The sequence below is a fragment of the Alexandromys fortis genome, unplaced genomic scaffold (genome assembly GCF_014885135.2).
Source record: "Alexandromys fortis isolate MF-2015 unplaced genomic scaffold, M_Fortis_MF-2015_v1.1 scaffold_89, whole genome shotgun sequence".
Taxonomy (NCBI): Eukaryota; Metazoa; Chordata; class Mammalia; order Rodentia; family Cricetidae; genus Alexandromys; species Alexandromys fortis.
In genome coordinates, this window is record NW_026067973.1 from 4,582,554 (window position 1) to 4,599,279 (window position 16,726).

At 46.6% G+C, this 16,726-nt stretch overlaps 1 protein-coding gene across 2 annotated transcripts in view; it reads right to left on the reverse strand.

Moving 5' to 3' along the window:
- Positions 1-16,726, reverse strand: part of Zbtb16 (zinc finger and BTB domain containing 16) — a 181,529-nt gene that overhangs the window by 90,941 nt on the left and 73,862 nt on the right. The window lies entirely within an intron of this gene.

The window sequence follows — 16,726 nt, forward strand, 5'->3', positions numbered from 1 at the left end:
CCCAATGTTCAGGAACTTTCCCAAGAAGCCTAAGGATGCTTCTCTTTCAGTATCCAGACATCCTTTGAATAGCCATGACCTACCTCCCACACCCAACAGACAGAAGAATTTAGCGACACCGAATACTTTCAATCTAGAATGAGGTTCTTTAGCCTATCAAGGGTCTTCCATGCATGCCATCTCACTCCCCACCATTAGGATTCTATGAAGTGGCATGTTATGACCCTGGCAATAACTGGTTACAGGTTCCGAGACAATGCTACCTCTTAGCCTAACTCCCTGCTGCGGTGTTTCTTTCCAGACCCTTTGCAATGGGGTTGGTCAGCTACAAGGAACCCAGTGGGCCAGAAAACAGAGAGCGGAGCAGTGGGGAGGGATCCGAGTACTATGTGAGCTGGCCCCATATGCTGACTGCCCCTCTCTACCACACTCCTGTTCTCAAGCGCCAATGGTCATGGCTGGATCCAGGATCCAGGTACAGCTACCCTAGTATCTGTGTCTTTCCTGTCACTAAGGATCAGGGCAGAGAGTGGCAGCCAGAGACAGGATGTGAGGGCAGTGGGGCAGGTGTAAGGACTTGAGTTCTTTGAGAGCCTGGACCATTGCTAGTCCAGAATGGTCGTGTGCTCAGACCACAGTGGGCTTTGGAGCTGGCACTGCCCATGCTTGAGAAAACTGGGTGGTACGTGCTCAGACTAGCAGTGCCCATATCACAATGGCGGCCAGGCACACACTGATACCTACTTGCAGACCCCCACACCGGTGCTAAAATCACTCAGTGCACCCCAGCAGAGTCTCTGTAGCGTGCCAGACAATGGGCCAACCGTAGCAAGAGGACAACACAACACCCGACACCATGCGTGCAGCCTTCTGATAGGGATCACAGACAGTTCTCTTTGCAGAACTCTTTCTCAATCACATTGTTCTGTTTGCTGCCTTCCTCTTCCCCCTTGCCAAAGACAAATGATTTCCCAAGCACAAACACATAAACACACACGGTCTCCCACAACACTGCTGGGCGCCCCACCCATCCCCCACGTGTTATCTCACTCTTGGCTGTGGCTGATCTATCCAAATTGAGAAAGAGGACAGAACATTTTAACTGAACATTCTTTACTCTGATTATATTTCACAATGTCAGGGTACTGGGGCATGTCCTAATAGTGTTTGGGGCAAAGTATGCTTTTAAGTAGGTACCCAGGAATCATACACACACACACACACACACACACACACGTGCACACACACACACACACACACACACACACACACACACGTGGTGTGGGGAGCGAGTGCAGTGGCACACTCCTGTCGCTTGCATAGACATGATATCTAGGAGGTACCTACACAGCACTAAGTCTCTTCAAGGGTAGATTCCCCGGTACTTTCCTGAAATTTGGCTATGAATTGGGTTCAGCTGATTTTTCACTGTTGTGTTTTGTTAACTTCCATGGGTACCCATGCCTAGGAGCATGGGAGGACACATCCCATGTGGCTTTGTTTTCCCAAAGGACCGTGGAATGCTCAGTCTTCAGATCTGGGGGATACTCTTCACCAGCCTTCCTTCGATCCTCCCTCAAGGGTTCCAGATCAAATCTCTCACCCCAGTGAACACTCCTAAGTAACAGCATTGCCTTTTCCCTGGATATGAGGAGATTTGCTCAGCAATTGCTGAAAGTGGGTTTTCTTGTAGTTGCCAACCAGACTGGCTCCATGTAAAAGGTGATGTTTCCTGCCTAAGTATAACAGGGTATAAGTAGGAATACCTAGCACACAAATGCAAGATCCACACTCTTATCCTGACCTAGCCCAGGCTGGCTTAAAGACACTTAACAAGTCATGTTGTCATAACAGCTTGAAGTTTATTTTATTTTCTTGAGGCAGCGTCTCACTCTGTAGCCCTGATAAGCCTGTAACTTGATGTGTAGATCAGGTTGGTCTTGAATTCTCAAAGATCTGCCGGCCTCTGCCTCTCAAGTGCTGGGATCATCGGTGTGCGCCACCACGCCCACCAATCAAATTCTTTCTAATTTGTAAAATTATACAGCTTATTAACTAAAATTTTAGGTAGAGATAAGCTTTTATTACTCAAAAGTCTTTATCCATATCCTTTTGACCTGGCCTCCAAAGAGTTCTTATAAGGGACACTATTATTATTTTCCTGGGCCATGATCTGCTTGTCACCATGTATTGTGATATACTGGGACACCCAGGCCATCAGACTATATGATACAGCAGACTCAACCCAGCAATCTTTTCATTTTAAAACCTTCAAATCCACAGGACCCATATTTTTCCTTTCTTTGTGTGAAAGAAACTTCTAGAAGTCCACCAGAAGCCTCTCCTCAGAACCATTTCAGCCACTCTGACTTTTCAAGTCTTTGGTGAGACTGGTGCTGTGTCTTGCCCAATTCCCAGGGGAAGCACACTGCCCTGAAACTGACCTACTAACTCAGTGCCCCACACAGGTTCCCAGAGACCAGCATGGCACCCATGTGAGTCCACATGTAGCAGAGGACAAGGGTCAGGCTTCATTGGCAGGGAGAGCAAGGCCAGGCACACAAAGTTCAAAAGAGAAAGATGGGCAACCTCACAGGACTGCCTGGGACTTCAGGGGAGCCCTATACAAGGAGCTTGTTCATTTAAAACAAAATCTTAAAAATGATTGTTTACACAGCAAGGAAGACGGTCTGAAGCCGAGCCTTCTCCCACTTCTGAGAAAACTCAAGCGGCAGAGAAGAAGCAAGAGCGTTCTACAGACCCAGCAACCAGCAGATTCTGCCACAGTCTTCAGAAGAGCCCCTGTGGCAACAGACTCCCAGCTAAAGCAAGATGACAACTCTGAATGAGGTCACTGTCCCCCCCCCCCTTTACCCATGGTCACCACTCTCTGCAGAGATTTAGACCAAAATGTCAATCTACAGGCCTTTCTCCTCTCCATGTTCAACATGCCTCCCCGATCCTGCCCTGTCTTTTCATAAGGCCGAAGTTCTCATTTTCCTTTAACGCTGCCTCCAATGATGATGGAGTTCCCACGCACTATTCTCCAAGAGGAAGCCACACTGATGGACACCATTTTGATAGTAACCCGGTTCTAGAGTCGATCAACCCGCGGTACATATCCTGAGTAGAGGATATGCTTCAGGTCCCTACTTACTCTTTATGGTGACCCGTCTCAGGCAAATGCCTGATCTAACAGGTAACATCACCGTATAGGGAACAGGTGTTCGCTTATGTCCCAGAAGATAAAAACATCCATTCCTGACCATTTCTACCTACCTTCTCCAGGAAGCCAAATCATTATGAGAAATTAGATCTAAGCAAATCTGAATCTTTAAACAACACGATGGAAGGACTCTTGTTTTTTGTTGTTGTTTTCTCATCCATTATCTCTCCATGCCACTCTCACTGACAAAGCCACTGTGGCCAGGTTGTCACTGGGACATGTGTGTGCTCACTGTAATAGGAAACTCAAGAAGACCAGGTTCACTGGGACATGTCTGTGCTCACTGAATCTGAAACTCAAGAAGACCAGGTTGTCACTGGGACATGTCTGTGCTCACTGAATCTGAAACTCAAGAAGACCAGGTTGTCACTGGTCACGTGGCATGACTGTCATGTCACTGTCATGAAGACTCCGGTTAGGACTCTGTGGTAGATGCTATTTCTAGCTAGCCTTTGCTTCCTACGCCCCGTTCTAAAGTAAATGCTCAAGACTAAAGAAACCCCTTTAAGTAAAGGAGGTACAAAGCACTCCAGGGCACTCCTCTGCCTGTCCTAGGAATAATCTGTGTGCAACAGCCATGTCGGCAGCCTCCATTCCAGAACCAGACCCTAGCTCATGGCTCCTGACGTTCATACAAGGAAGGCCCATGGCAATTTCCTCGAATAATCAGTGTTGAGCTTCGGAACAACCTCACACCCACGGGGCTAGGCTTTCATCAACCCAGCGCAAAAGGGACAGCACAAGAACATGAAAGACAGCAAGGAGTGACTCCCCCTGCCTTCCCCAACCTCAGTCTCCAGAGACAGCTGGCCCTAACCTTAAAGGAACCCTGCAGGCCTGATTTCTATAGAAGGAGTCCACTACCATCCACTCAGCCAAGGACCAAGAAGGCAAGAGGAGGAGAAGGGCTCACGGCATCACTAAGAGAAAAAGGCTAGACTCTCTGGCTTCTGGAGTGGGGGGTTGAGGCATGATGAACCAAGGCCCAGCACTGCCCCGCCTCCTATCTTCTCATGTTCTGTGTAGGGACACATGACAAAGAGGGGACCTCCCCAGGAGCAAGAACAGTTGAGACAAACTCTTAGTTCTAACAGCCCAAGGGGTATACTCCCCAACTCTGCTAACACGAAGCTGACGTTACCTGACCTGTGAGTTCTGGGAAAGAGACCAGTGCAGGGAATCAGAACCTGTTAACTGGGAGAACCCAGAGGGGTAGTGTAGAACTGGACCTTGGATGATGTTTTACCCATTAGTTAATCCGATGTATCCTCTGAGCCAATATTCAGACAAGGCCAATGAGGTCCTGAAGATCCTTGAGGCAGCCCTGCATGGCAGCTCCCTGATGCTGGTGATTTTACCCTCTTTTTATTTGCTTTGCTGGTTCTTGGGACTAAAAACCTGAAGCAGGCTCACCATGCTCTGTGTCCCTCCGTGGTCTTTTTCATCATGACACAGGGCTCTCTCTAGGTCTCAGTTTGCCCTGAACTCCCTCTGCAACCCAAGCAAGCTTTGAACTAATTACAATCCTCCTAGGGCCTCAGTGTCCAGTGCACATGGGATTATAGGCTTGTACCTCAAACCCCAGCTAGAACTTTTGCCTTCTAATCTAATGACCATGTGTTCTACTTTACTTTTTGCTACTATGATAAAATACTCAGACAAAAAGCATATGAAAAGGGAAAATGGTTTACTTCATCTTAAAATTTCAGGTTATAATCCTTCATGGTGGGAAGTCACAGAGGCAGGAGCTGGAAGCAGCAGGTCACGTCTACGGTCAAGAGCAGAGCGGGGAGAAATGAACCATGCATGCTCACTTGCTTGTCTACGCTCAGCTCTGTTTCTCTACTCTTAAACAGTTCAGGCTCCCCTGCCTGGCGAATGCTGCCACTCACTCTGAAGGGCCTCCTCACATAAGCTGAGACAGCCAACCGCAGACATGCACACCAGCCAACCCAGTGTAGATGATTCCTCGCCGGGATTCTTTCCCCAGGGGATTCTAGGTTATGTCGAGTTGACATTTAAAGCTGTGCATTGCATCACGAAGTTGACCTAATCAATGGCACCTTCAGAAGGAGAGAGGAGTTTCTGTGAATAAAATCCAGACTGAGGTCTAAACGCATTCTCAAAAGCCTGCAGTCCACTAAAACAACAACTCTCTCGAAGGTCCTCTCCTTACTCGGGAAGCTAGCCGCATGCAAACCGGCTGGGCCTCTCTGGAGAGAGACTACGTCAACAAACGCAGACACTCGCCCAATCTCTCCTTGTGGGGACACCATGAGCTGGGTCAAAGCCTCTAGACTCAAAAAATAGGCTTTCAGCTCTGCTGTAAGCTCACCCAGCTTTCTAAACAGATACTAAACAGAAAGGGGAGAGCTCAGTATTGGGCTATCTCACCTTCCTTACGACTGCTGTGGTTAAAAAAAAAAAAAAGTCCTAACTCTGAGGTCCACAGACCTTTATTTCAAATGACATGACAAAGGCCAACCAGTAGTCAGCAGTAGTCTAAGACAGTGCTGACATAAAGATGAGGCCATCGGAGATTTCCTCCCCAAAGCCAGCTTCCGGCGAAAAGAAGGCTGTTTAGACTATCCATTCCAGTCTCCTGCATCGTCTGCAGCTTCGGTGATTCTTCTCCCTTGGTTTGGTTTGTTTCTGACATAAGACCTACCTACGTAACCCTGACTCACCTTGAACTCACTATGTAGCCCAGGCTGACCCCATGCCCATGATCCCCCTGCCTAAGCCTTTCCAGTGCTGGGATTACAGCATGTACCAACATACTCAACCTTCTACGTGGATCTTCATGAGAAAGGCAATGGCTGAACAGTGAATGCTACCACAGGCATCCACCCTAGACCAAAGCAAGCTCTTCATACGGCCTGAGGACACTTGAATGTTCCCTACCTTCTATGGGTGACATTGGACTTCTCAAAGAATGTCTCTTAATGCCACCAACAGTGTCATATTCCAGGCTGGGCAGGTCATTAGTCACAACCAGTGTCTCTGTGTCATATACATCATTCGAGATGTTTCTAAGTTCCTCCGAACTTCAAGCTCTTTAAGGACGGGAATCACGTCTCCAGCTCTGCCTTCAACGCCTTTAGCGCAGACTCAAGAAGACAGAGACATGGAAGAGGAGATATTTCTAGCGAGGCGGTCTCCAGCTGCTCTAAGACCGAGGGACACACCTGGCCACTGTCCTGTAGCCCCAAGCACCTGCCAGAAGCTGGAAAAGGGTTGAGTCCCAGGGAGAGAGAAAGGACAGTTCCAATCTCAGCTAGGAACAGGTCACTTTCATTTTCTCAAGACAGAAGGGAAATTGTCCTTTTATCCACTTCTCTTTAAAAATGTGTCCATCAGACAATCATTTGACAAGCCTCAAACGCGTAGCTGGTATTACCACAAATTATCCTCCTAGCAATATAGTGCGTGGCTCCCTGACTAGTCAATATTAATAAACATTACCCAACACTTTTTACAACACAATTTATTTTTTAATACAGATCTTTATGCATGCCATAAAGTAAATATACTAATAAAAGCCAAGGATTTCAAAAAAGCGATTTAAAGAAAAACAACTGAGAACTAACAATGTTAGTTAACACCTTCCCTGCTGCAGGTCTGGGTGGGAACTAGGGACACAGAGGCTGCAGAGGAGGAGAAACAGGAGACCATTTTGGTTGGAGTACATGTTGACTGGTCACACCAATCTACCAGACTGGGTGCAGGAGATGGGGTTTTCACTTCAGGTCTGCTCCCAATCAGCAGACAACCTTGGCCAAGCTTCTCTCTCTCTAGCCTTTGCCTTCACATCTTTGCAGCCAGGCCAGGCTAGATCAAGACGATCTCTTGGGTTCTTGCTAATCAGCTCCACAAGCTGCAAGGCAGTGGGGGCTGATGTAGTCTACACTGGCTGTACTCTATCTCCTTTGGGACGAGTCCACAACACGTTCATCCTCTCGGTCTTATATCACTGAGCCCAGAACATACAGAGGGTTTCATGTAATGCATAATGCATTAAAAGATAGAAACAACCAAAAAAAAAAAAAAGGGAGTTTGAGGAGAAAAATGTGGGAGAGGGAGAAACCCGCATTCCCTCTATACATTTCTATATACTCTATACAGCCATAGGCTTCAGTACAGGATAGCTGCCCCTGTTGCCCAAGAAATAAACCTCTTTGCCTTATTACGGGCTCTCAGAAAGAAAGTCATACATACATCATTGGCCTGGGATCAAGGCCAATCTGGCCAATGAATGAATCGATGGGCTAATCCTATGCTTCAAAAAGGCATGGGGGGGGGGGGCTGGAGAGATGGCTCAGTGGTTAAGAGCACTGGTTAGTCCTCCAGAGGACATGGGTTCAGTTCCCAGCACCCACATGGCAGCTCAGAGCTGCATGTAGCTCCAGTTCCAGGAGATCTGACACACATGCAAGCAAAATAAACAATACACATAAAATAAGAATAAATAAAACATACAAATGTCCTTAAAAAAAAAAACTCAAAAAACATCAGAGGGCTAGAGAGGTGGCTCTGGAGGTCAAATGCTTGCAAGGCAAGCATGAGGACCTCGGAGTTCACATCCTCCACAAAAGAGGGGTGTGGTCTGGTATATCCATGACACTAGTACTGGGACGGCGGAAAAGATGGGTCCATCCCTAGAGATCACGAGCCAATAGTCTAAGCAGTTGATGAGCTCTGGATTCAGTGAGACCCTGATTTAAATGATAAAGTGGGGACTCAGAGTGGAAGACAGCCAATGGCAGGCTCTGGCCTCCACACACATGCACATACATGTGTATGCATACCTGAATGCATCACACTTGCATATATACTACACAAACACACAAACACACAAACCACTCACACATTCCTCATATATATGGAAATAGGACAAACAAGAGTCTTCTCTGTAGTCTAACCACACCAAGTATACGACTTCCAGGTAAGAAGACTTCTGAGTACTGAAACAGGATCTGGAGCCATGGGTTTATGTTCACTGGATTCTAGAACCTGGCAGGCTGAAGTCGGAGGACCCCAGTGAGTATGCACTTGGCCTGTGATACAGAGTGAGGGAGGACCCTGCCTCCAAAGAGAAAAGCAAAGGAGGTCAGGGGTGATCACACACACACACACACACACACACACACACACACACACACACACCTTTAATCCCAGCACTTGGGAGGCAGGTGGGTCTCTGTGAGTTCAAGGACAACCTGGTCTACAGAGTGAGATCCAGTCAGTCAGAGCCAAATATAATGAGAGCCTTTCTCAAGAAAAGAAACTGAAGGAAGAGGTGGAGAAGCTGGAGACAGGGCAATACAGGAAATGACAAAGGCGGTGCTGAGCTATCTCCCTGAGGTGGTAATCTAAGATGGACCCTCGGGGCATTAGAGTATTACGTGGCCAGGGCCCCTGGCTGTTACATAACCTGCCCCTTGTTTTAAAGCTATTGAGTTCTCTGAAGTCATTTATTTCAAATATCTCTATCAACAAATTTCACCAAGAACAAAAGTTTTTCATTTGGGCTCTGGGCTGTGGGTTGATGGTATCACACACAATCACGTACAGTCTCTTTCAACAAGGTCTTAGCATGCTTATCTGTGAAGTTGCTGGTAGCCAAATATGACTGAAATGTTCTATTTATGCTCACTGGATTAAGGAGATGTTGCAACACTGCACAAAAACCTGGCAGATGTAAGCAAGGTATTACAGCCAAGGCAGTTAAGATCTGAAGGCAGGGATCAATACACGCGTTTGTAGTTTTTCTTTTAACAAAGAAGAAAAGTTGCGTCTGTGTGTGTGAGTGTGAGTGCGTGTGTGTGTGTGTGTGTGTGTGTGTGTGTTTTAAAGAGAACAAGAGAAAAGAAAAATAGTAAAAAGCTTCAAGATTTATAGCTTTCCTGAGCTTTTTCCAAACCCAAAACAGGGTACCATGATGCATACGAGATGATGTCAGCCCAGGGGAAACAGAAATAAATCCAAAGCGCTCTCTGCAGATCCTCGCAGGCCCTATAAGGGAATCAGACTATGGTTATGGATGAGCAGGGGTTGATTTTTATTTTTTTAAATCTTTCTCTCTGTCTCCCATACAAGGTTTTTCTCCAGCACAAATAGCCAGTTTCTAAGAAAACAGCTTTGAAAATATCTACATTTTCGTGATCTCGTGCTGCCTGCGTATGGGTGATGTCTTTGCCTCTTGGTTACCAAGAATTTTCTTAGGATTCCACTTCAGTCAGGGAGTCAAAGAGCTGCCTTTAAATCCCAGGGACCTGCCCAGAAACTTGGACCATTGTGGAGCAGAACGGAGGCCTCTTAAAGCTCCCGCAAGCCCATGCTTTTGAAATTAAACCACTCTGAAAACCCTTTTAATGTATATTGCCTCATTCTTCCTGCTTTACTACACTGAAAATTAAATTACTTTTCTATGAGGATTCTGAGCTTGAGCGCCGGGGCTCTCCACATCAGTTATGAACACCAGAGATGAGCTGGGCAGATTATCTGTATGGACATCAAATCACATTCTAATCACAGTGGGAAAATTATTGGCATTTAATGAAGGAGTGGGAGGAGAATCAGAGATTTTTACCGTTTTTTTTCCCTCCAGGTTTTGAACTCATTTTTTTGTTGTTTTTGTTTTGCTTTTTGTTTGTTTGTTTTCTTGTCAGTTTGAGACAGATTTTTACTTAAAAACAAACAAACAAAAAATAAATAAATACAAAACCTGGTGGTTCACACACACACACACACCCTTTCTTCTAAAACAATGAGGGAAACAAATAAACCAAAAACCTTTTATCCTAGCACTCCAGAGGCAGAAGCCAAGGCAGGCTGATCTCTTGAGTCTGAGGCCAGCCTGGTCTATACAGGGAGAGTTACAGGTGAGCCGGGGCTGCTTAGTGAAACTCAATCTCAAGAAAGAAAGAAAACACACACACACACACACACACACACACACACGCACGCACGCACGCACGCACGCACGCGCACGTGCGCGAAACAACGAAGTCACCTCGGGCTGTAAAATTCCAAAGGCAGAGTGTACCTTATTTCATATTGAAGGGGTTTCCTGAAAAGACACAGTAGGAACCTGCCTAGACTTTCTCACCTAAGCTAGAGAGAGCACAGAGAAGCCTCACGGCAAACAAGCAGAACAAAGACCCCCACGCTCTACTTGCAGGCTTGGTCTCACAGGGGCTTCAGCACCTCCCACAGGGAAGACATGTTGACTCATTCCCTACCAATGCCCACTCTGTATCTTCATGTACCTGGTGCCAGCTCCCAAGTCAGCCAGACTGCACTTGAGCCACGGTCTGCGGGCATAGCTTCTATGCCAACAGTGTTCTGTGACTACACTTCCTTAGTCTCCCTTCCGCCGTCTAACACGACCTGCAGGTACACAGTGGGCTTTTACTACTCTCACCTCCTGGAAGCTCCATCAAGGCAGAAGCCGTGTGGCGCACCATCAGAATCTGTCGGGGTGCCTGGGACGCAGTAAGAAGGTCATTCTAAATAGAACTTAATTGAGATATTACCCATGCACCCTACAATCTACTTATCAAAGTGTAATAGTGAGAGGGTTTGCTTTTGGTACATCCACAGAATTGTGCAAGCATCACCACTGTCTAATTCTAGAACATTTTCCCTACTAACAAGGCTCTCCTCATTCCTTTTCTGCTTGAGCCCAGCCTCTAGCAACCACTAATCCATCTTCTTCTGTGGATTCGCTTAATCTGAACACTTCGTAGATGTGGAGAGCACACCACACGGACCTCTTTGACCCCACTTCTCTCACGGAACTCACGTCTTCAGGCTTCATCCACAGTGAACTGTGTTAGCTCCTCCATTCTTCCATGTTGTGGACTCATATCCCATGGTCCGGCTAGACCACACCCTGTGTGTCCATCCATCATCTGACACCCGTGTAGCTGTCTCAGCCTGGGGAGTGTCACAGACACGGCTGCTGTGAGCATCAGTGCACAAGTCTTAAGTGTCACCAAACGTTTTCACTTATGTTTGGTATGGGCTTAGGGACAGAACGGTGAGGGTCATAGGGCATTATCCATGCTCAGCATGTTGAGGAATGACCACGCTGCCTTCCAAAGCAATTGCATCGTTCTATGCTTCCATCAGCAATCCTTGCGGCTTCCAGCTGCGCAATACAGTCTTAGGCTAAATGAACAAAGAGTCTTTTCACCTTGAAGGTGGCAGAGAAGAGGACAGAGTCCCATGCTCCCCGGAGACACTAGTTCTTCACCTGCACAGAGGATAGGCCAAACTGTGGCTCAGTGCGAGCCCGAAAGAATCACTTTAATTTCTTTTCAAGGTCTGTGAGATTTTTATTGAATGTTTGTATGTGCATCGTGTGTTTGCCTGGTGCCCATGGAGGTCAGAAGAGAGTAGCTAAATTTCCTGACATTGGAGGTTGGGAGCTGCCATGTGGGTGCTGGGAACTGAACCTGGGTCCTCTGCAAGATCAACAATAACTATTGGACTATCTCTCTATCTCCTGAAAGAGTTATTTTTTAAAAGCATTAAATAGAAAAACAAATGAAGAAAAAAATAATAAAAAACCAGATGGCTCAAATCAAGCACCACTTTCACATATATTATTTCAAACTCTTCCTCACATCCCAAATCCAGACTCAATAATCTAATGATGCTGTTCCTTAAACAAATTAGTTAAAAAATAGGAGAGGGATCCTGGCTCAAGTACAACCAACTCTGATCCGGTCAAAGTAGGCTGTGTGCCTCGCAGCCCTGCTGACTCAGCTATGAGCTCTGAAAACAGACTTATTGCTTGAAAATGAAAATGCATGGGACTATAGGGGTGAAATTTAGCAGCAGGACATTTGCTTAGCATGTGCAAGGTCCTGCGTCCAATCCCTGAATTATGGCCTACACGCATGCACAGACATCTCAAAAAATGTACAAATGAAACAAAAACCATTCCTGGCAAATCCTAAGAGAGGGACCCACAGAGTCAGCAGCTGGGCAAGTCACAAGTAAAGTTTCCCCTCTGTGCCTGAGCTTGCTCCAAGGGACAGAGCGCTGAAGCAGGCAGCTCAGAGAAGCTCTGTTCACAGGTCCTTAACTTCTTGTCTCCTTATTCTCTCTCTGTAGAAGAAGGCAGCAGGTTCTCTTTCTGCACAGATTCCTTGCAAAGAACAAACAAACAAAGGCAGGGACCAAGCAAGGTCCTTTGCAAGCCGCAGGTAATTAAAACAGCCTATAAATGCCCCAACAGAAAGCACTTCAAAGAGCCAGTAATTCCAGCAATGGCCAGTCAAGACTGTGTGGTGTAAAAATTATGAGTTTTCCCAACAGGGAACTTTGTGTGAAAAGGACAGGAGTTGGTGGTAAAGGCGGGCAAGGGTGTTGGGGGGGGATCCACACAGAGGGGGGTTTACAATGGGTGTCCATGATCAGGGTGCTCATGACTGTGTGTGTGTGTGTGTGCATTGTGTGTGTGTGTGTGTGTGTGTGTGTGTGCATTGTGTGTTAGGGGGGAGAGACAGGGGGCTGGGGGAGAGAGAGAGAGAGAACGAGAGAGCACATTTATCAGTGCTGAGACTGTTCAAGCACGTGGGCAGAGATAAAAGGAAAAATAAAATAAAGGCAACAAATACACATCCTCTTCCCTGCTGGGCCTCGTTTTCATGAGGAAAGTACCAGGCAGCTCGCATGCTCCTCTGCCTTCTGACTTTCAAGGCAGCTCAGAGGCCATGCATAATGTCCACCACAAGGGCCCAAGGAGCAGCTGTGGCCCAATCTAGGCTGCAGCTCCCTGAATCTGCCTGCAATGCTTTCGTTCCCAGCATGGTGCTTACCAGTCCACATGTTACGGCAGGTGCAGGTTGTTATCTTGAAAGAAGAGATGAAGAAAGGAGACAGATTCTTAACTTCGACTCTGACAGCATTCACTATGTCCCCTGTCCTGCCTACTGCCTGCCCTGGGACTCTGAGTTGAGATGATGTGATCCTGGGTCTCTGTTTTTTATAACATATGATAGATCTGAGGGTGTGGCTCAGGCCCTAGGCTCAATTCATAGTACTGAAAATAGTAGTAATAGTAATAATAATAATAATAATATAAAAACAATACGGAAAACCCAGGGACAGAAGTCATTATGAATCTGTATATCAACAGTATATCATACATTAACAAAATACAGAGTCTCTGGGCATGATGGTACATGATACTATCCCTAGCACTCAGAAAGTAAAGGTAGGTGGATCTCTGTGAGTTCAAATCCAGCCTGGTTTGCATCTTAAGTTAGACGCCAGCCAGGGCTATACAATGAGACCCTGTCTCAACAAAATTCTATCGTGGTAGTATAATTCTCAAAACTCAATTCCCCCAACCCCAAGGAGTGACCCGATGCCTTCAAAGGGCTACCTGGGCCAATATCACCTTCTCTACTACCTCCCTTCCTAAAACCACGCCCCCTGCCTTGGCCTGTGTGTCCACGGTTTCATGAACGTCACTGGGAAACTTGCATGTGCTTACTTCTCTGTCTGTTCTTCGAGACGGGCAACCCTAAAGACAGTCTTGACTTATTTATCTGAATTCTCAAGTCCAATAAAGGGCATAGGAATGACAGCTATTGAGAAGATATGTTGTTGAGTGGATGGATGAGGGTTTGGTGGGTGTTGGCCACATGGTGAATAATAAATCAGTCAGGACCTGATTGGGGTGCAATGTTCACCAGCTCCTTACTGTCAGTCAGCCAATCAAATATTCGCCCAGTTCACAGGAACTTCAAGCTTGAAGAGGGCATTTTGGAGAAAGGCTGTGCTCACCAACCTAGCAAGGAACCGAACCTCAGCTGGTGGCTTCATTTCCCCATAAACAAAATCCTCCTGTGCCTCCCTCTGAGCCCCAGTCACTAACTCCTCGCTGACACTGCTGGCTTTAAACCCACCCATAAAAACGTCCTTTACTATTTTTATTTAATGAGCTTTCATTTTTCTTTCTCCCTTTTTGTAAATGAGAAAGGAAAGCCTACCTCCTAATGGGGATGGGGAGAGGAAGCAAAGTGGAATCTCTTAAATGGACCATAACTTCACAAAACGCTTTTCCCACCATCCCCCACTTCTGCCCCTCCCCATGCCTCTGTGTCCCCCCTCCACCATCACTGCCCCTGAATCTTCTCTCTTCTCTCCATTCAAAACAAGATGCATGGATTTTGGACATTTGATTACTTTTAAGTATATATTTTCCCCTCAAATAGACTGAATACAATGGTTAGGAAATGTGACAGAAAACTATTCTGAGCCATTTATTGCCTTAATACCCACCTTTGTCCAACAGGCAGTTTTGACAACAGCGATAAATTCCAAATTTATGTCAACAGAGCATATGTTGAACACCTCATTTCTGAGCTAAAGCGGCATGCTGCCCTATAAATCACCGTTCTGTTTGAAATGAAAGTAGATTACAGGCCTGTGTTATTGAGCAGTTAGAGCTATAGTCATATAAATCAGAACTTTTAACTCTAGGCAATCCGTTGTGCAATTAACTAAAGGGTACTTTGTCATTTCAAGGCTTGTGCACAGGCTTGGCAGGGCACAGAGCTATCAGGAAGGGGGTGGGCAGGAACAAGCTTGCAGGCAACAAGAGGGCTGTGGGCTGCAGCATCCACCCAACCCTGCCATCTTTTACACGCCCCCCCCCCCATGGCTACCCAAAGAGCCCGCAGAGGCTAGACACCGGCAAAGACACGTTTGTGATCCGCATCTGTGGCAAAGACATCACACCGCGTGTTTGTCTCCAAGGCACTTCTAGAAGCCCCGGAACCTTTGCACTCATTCATGAAGCATTTTCTGGACACAAGTCAGGTGCATAACACTGTCTTGTGTGCTAAGAGGATGCAGGAAGGCTGATGGCAAAGCTAAGTCAGAGCGAACTCGCCTGGCATGTGCAAAAGGCTGGGTTGTTCTATCCAGAAGATTAGAAAGAGGTTAGAGACACACACGAGGTGATTTTTGAAAAAAGAGTGAAAATAATATTATTTAGATTATACCAGTAGCAGAGAACCAAGATAAACTTGTATAACACACAGCTAAGTACTCACAGTGGCCCTATTCTGTACATTTTGTGTTTCTTCCCATTCTACCCTTGGAACAACTCTATGAGTCACAGATAATCTTTATTTCTGTTTTGATGAGAAGAAACAGAAACACAGGACAAGAACGACTGGCCCACAGCGGTGCAGCTCATCAGGTGAGGGAGCCTGGTGTGATGAGGACAGTGACTTGAGCTTAAGGAGGCAGACTCTGGTGCTAGCCAGCCCTGTGTTCAAATCCCAGGTCTCCATCGGACTGGGATTCTCAGTTTGCTCACCTGTCAAAGGGGCATGACTTCGCTAGGCTGTTGAGGAAGACCTGCGTGTGAGCAAGCTCAGTGTTGAGAACACAGAGTAAGTGGGCTGAAAAACAGAGAGACACGTGTGCCCCCTCGCCAGTCTATAATGTAGTCCCAAGACTCAGACCTGGAAGAAAAGACTGAGAACAGGGGAAATTACAGAAGAAATCTAAAAAGGAGGAAGTGGTGATGTACTGATCTGTACAAAATATCCAAATATGTCCAAAATGTGACGGGGGTACAAAAGAGGAACAGAGAAACTGTGGGTGATATAGCTGAAGATGGCTGAGGGCCTGACAAAGCTGAGCTTGTTTTTCAGATTTTTTTTTTTCATGGAATGGCTCTCTCCGCCCAGGCAGTGTCAAAAATGGAAAAGCCTTGCGTGTCTAAGACCTGTGTTAGGATGGCAAAGCCAAGTTGAAAAAGCATTCCAAAGATTGGCCTGGCTCATCCCAAGTGGTCTCACGGAAAAGTAGGAGGATCCTAGGGGCTCACCAGTCATCCATTCGAGCTGAACCATGAGTTCTAGGATCAGGTTCAGCGAGAGACCATCTCAAAACATAGGATAAAGAGTGGTTGAGAAAGACTTTTGATGGCAACTTCAGGCCTCCACACGTGCCTTCATACATACACACACACACACACACACACACACACACACACAGAGGGTAGGATGCACACACCACATACTGAAGAAAGGAAGGAGAGGAAAATAGTTCGGGACGAGGCATGAATTTCTATGTAAAATTGAAAACAAGACTCACACACCTGTTCCAGATGTTGTGGGTGTCCTAATGACTACGAGACCCAGACTGAGTAAAAACACAAAAACAAAAACAAAACCTCAAAGGCCTCCTTGGTGAGAATATACCAAGGATACAGCAGGCACTGCCCAGAAACAGAGCATCACTCTTGGCTAAGGACAGGAACCCTGGACACAAGCCAGCTCGAGCAGATCATGAGCACTGCAGAGTGGTACAAATGGTTCAGACCACAAAGCCATAGAGAGAGACAGGCCTGGAAAGCAGAGAAGGAGAGGGGGAGAGGTACAGAAGGGAGACACCATGAGGGCGGCAGCTCAAGAGCACGGGCCTGACATGCTCTATGAGCGTCATCGCTCGCCTTGCTAT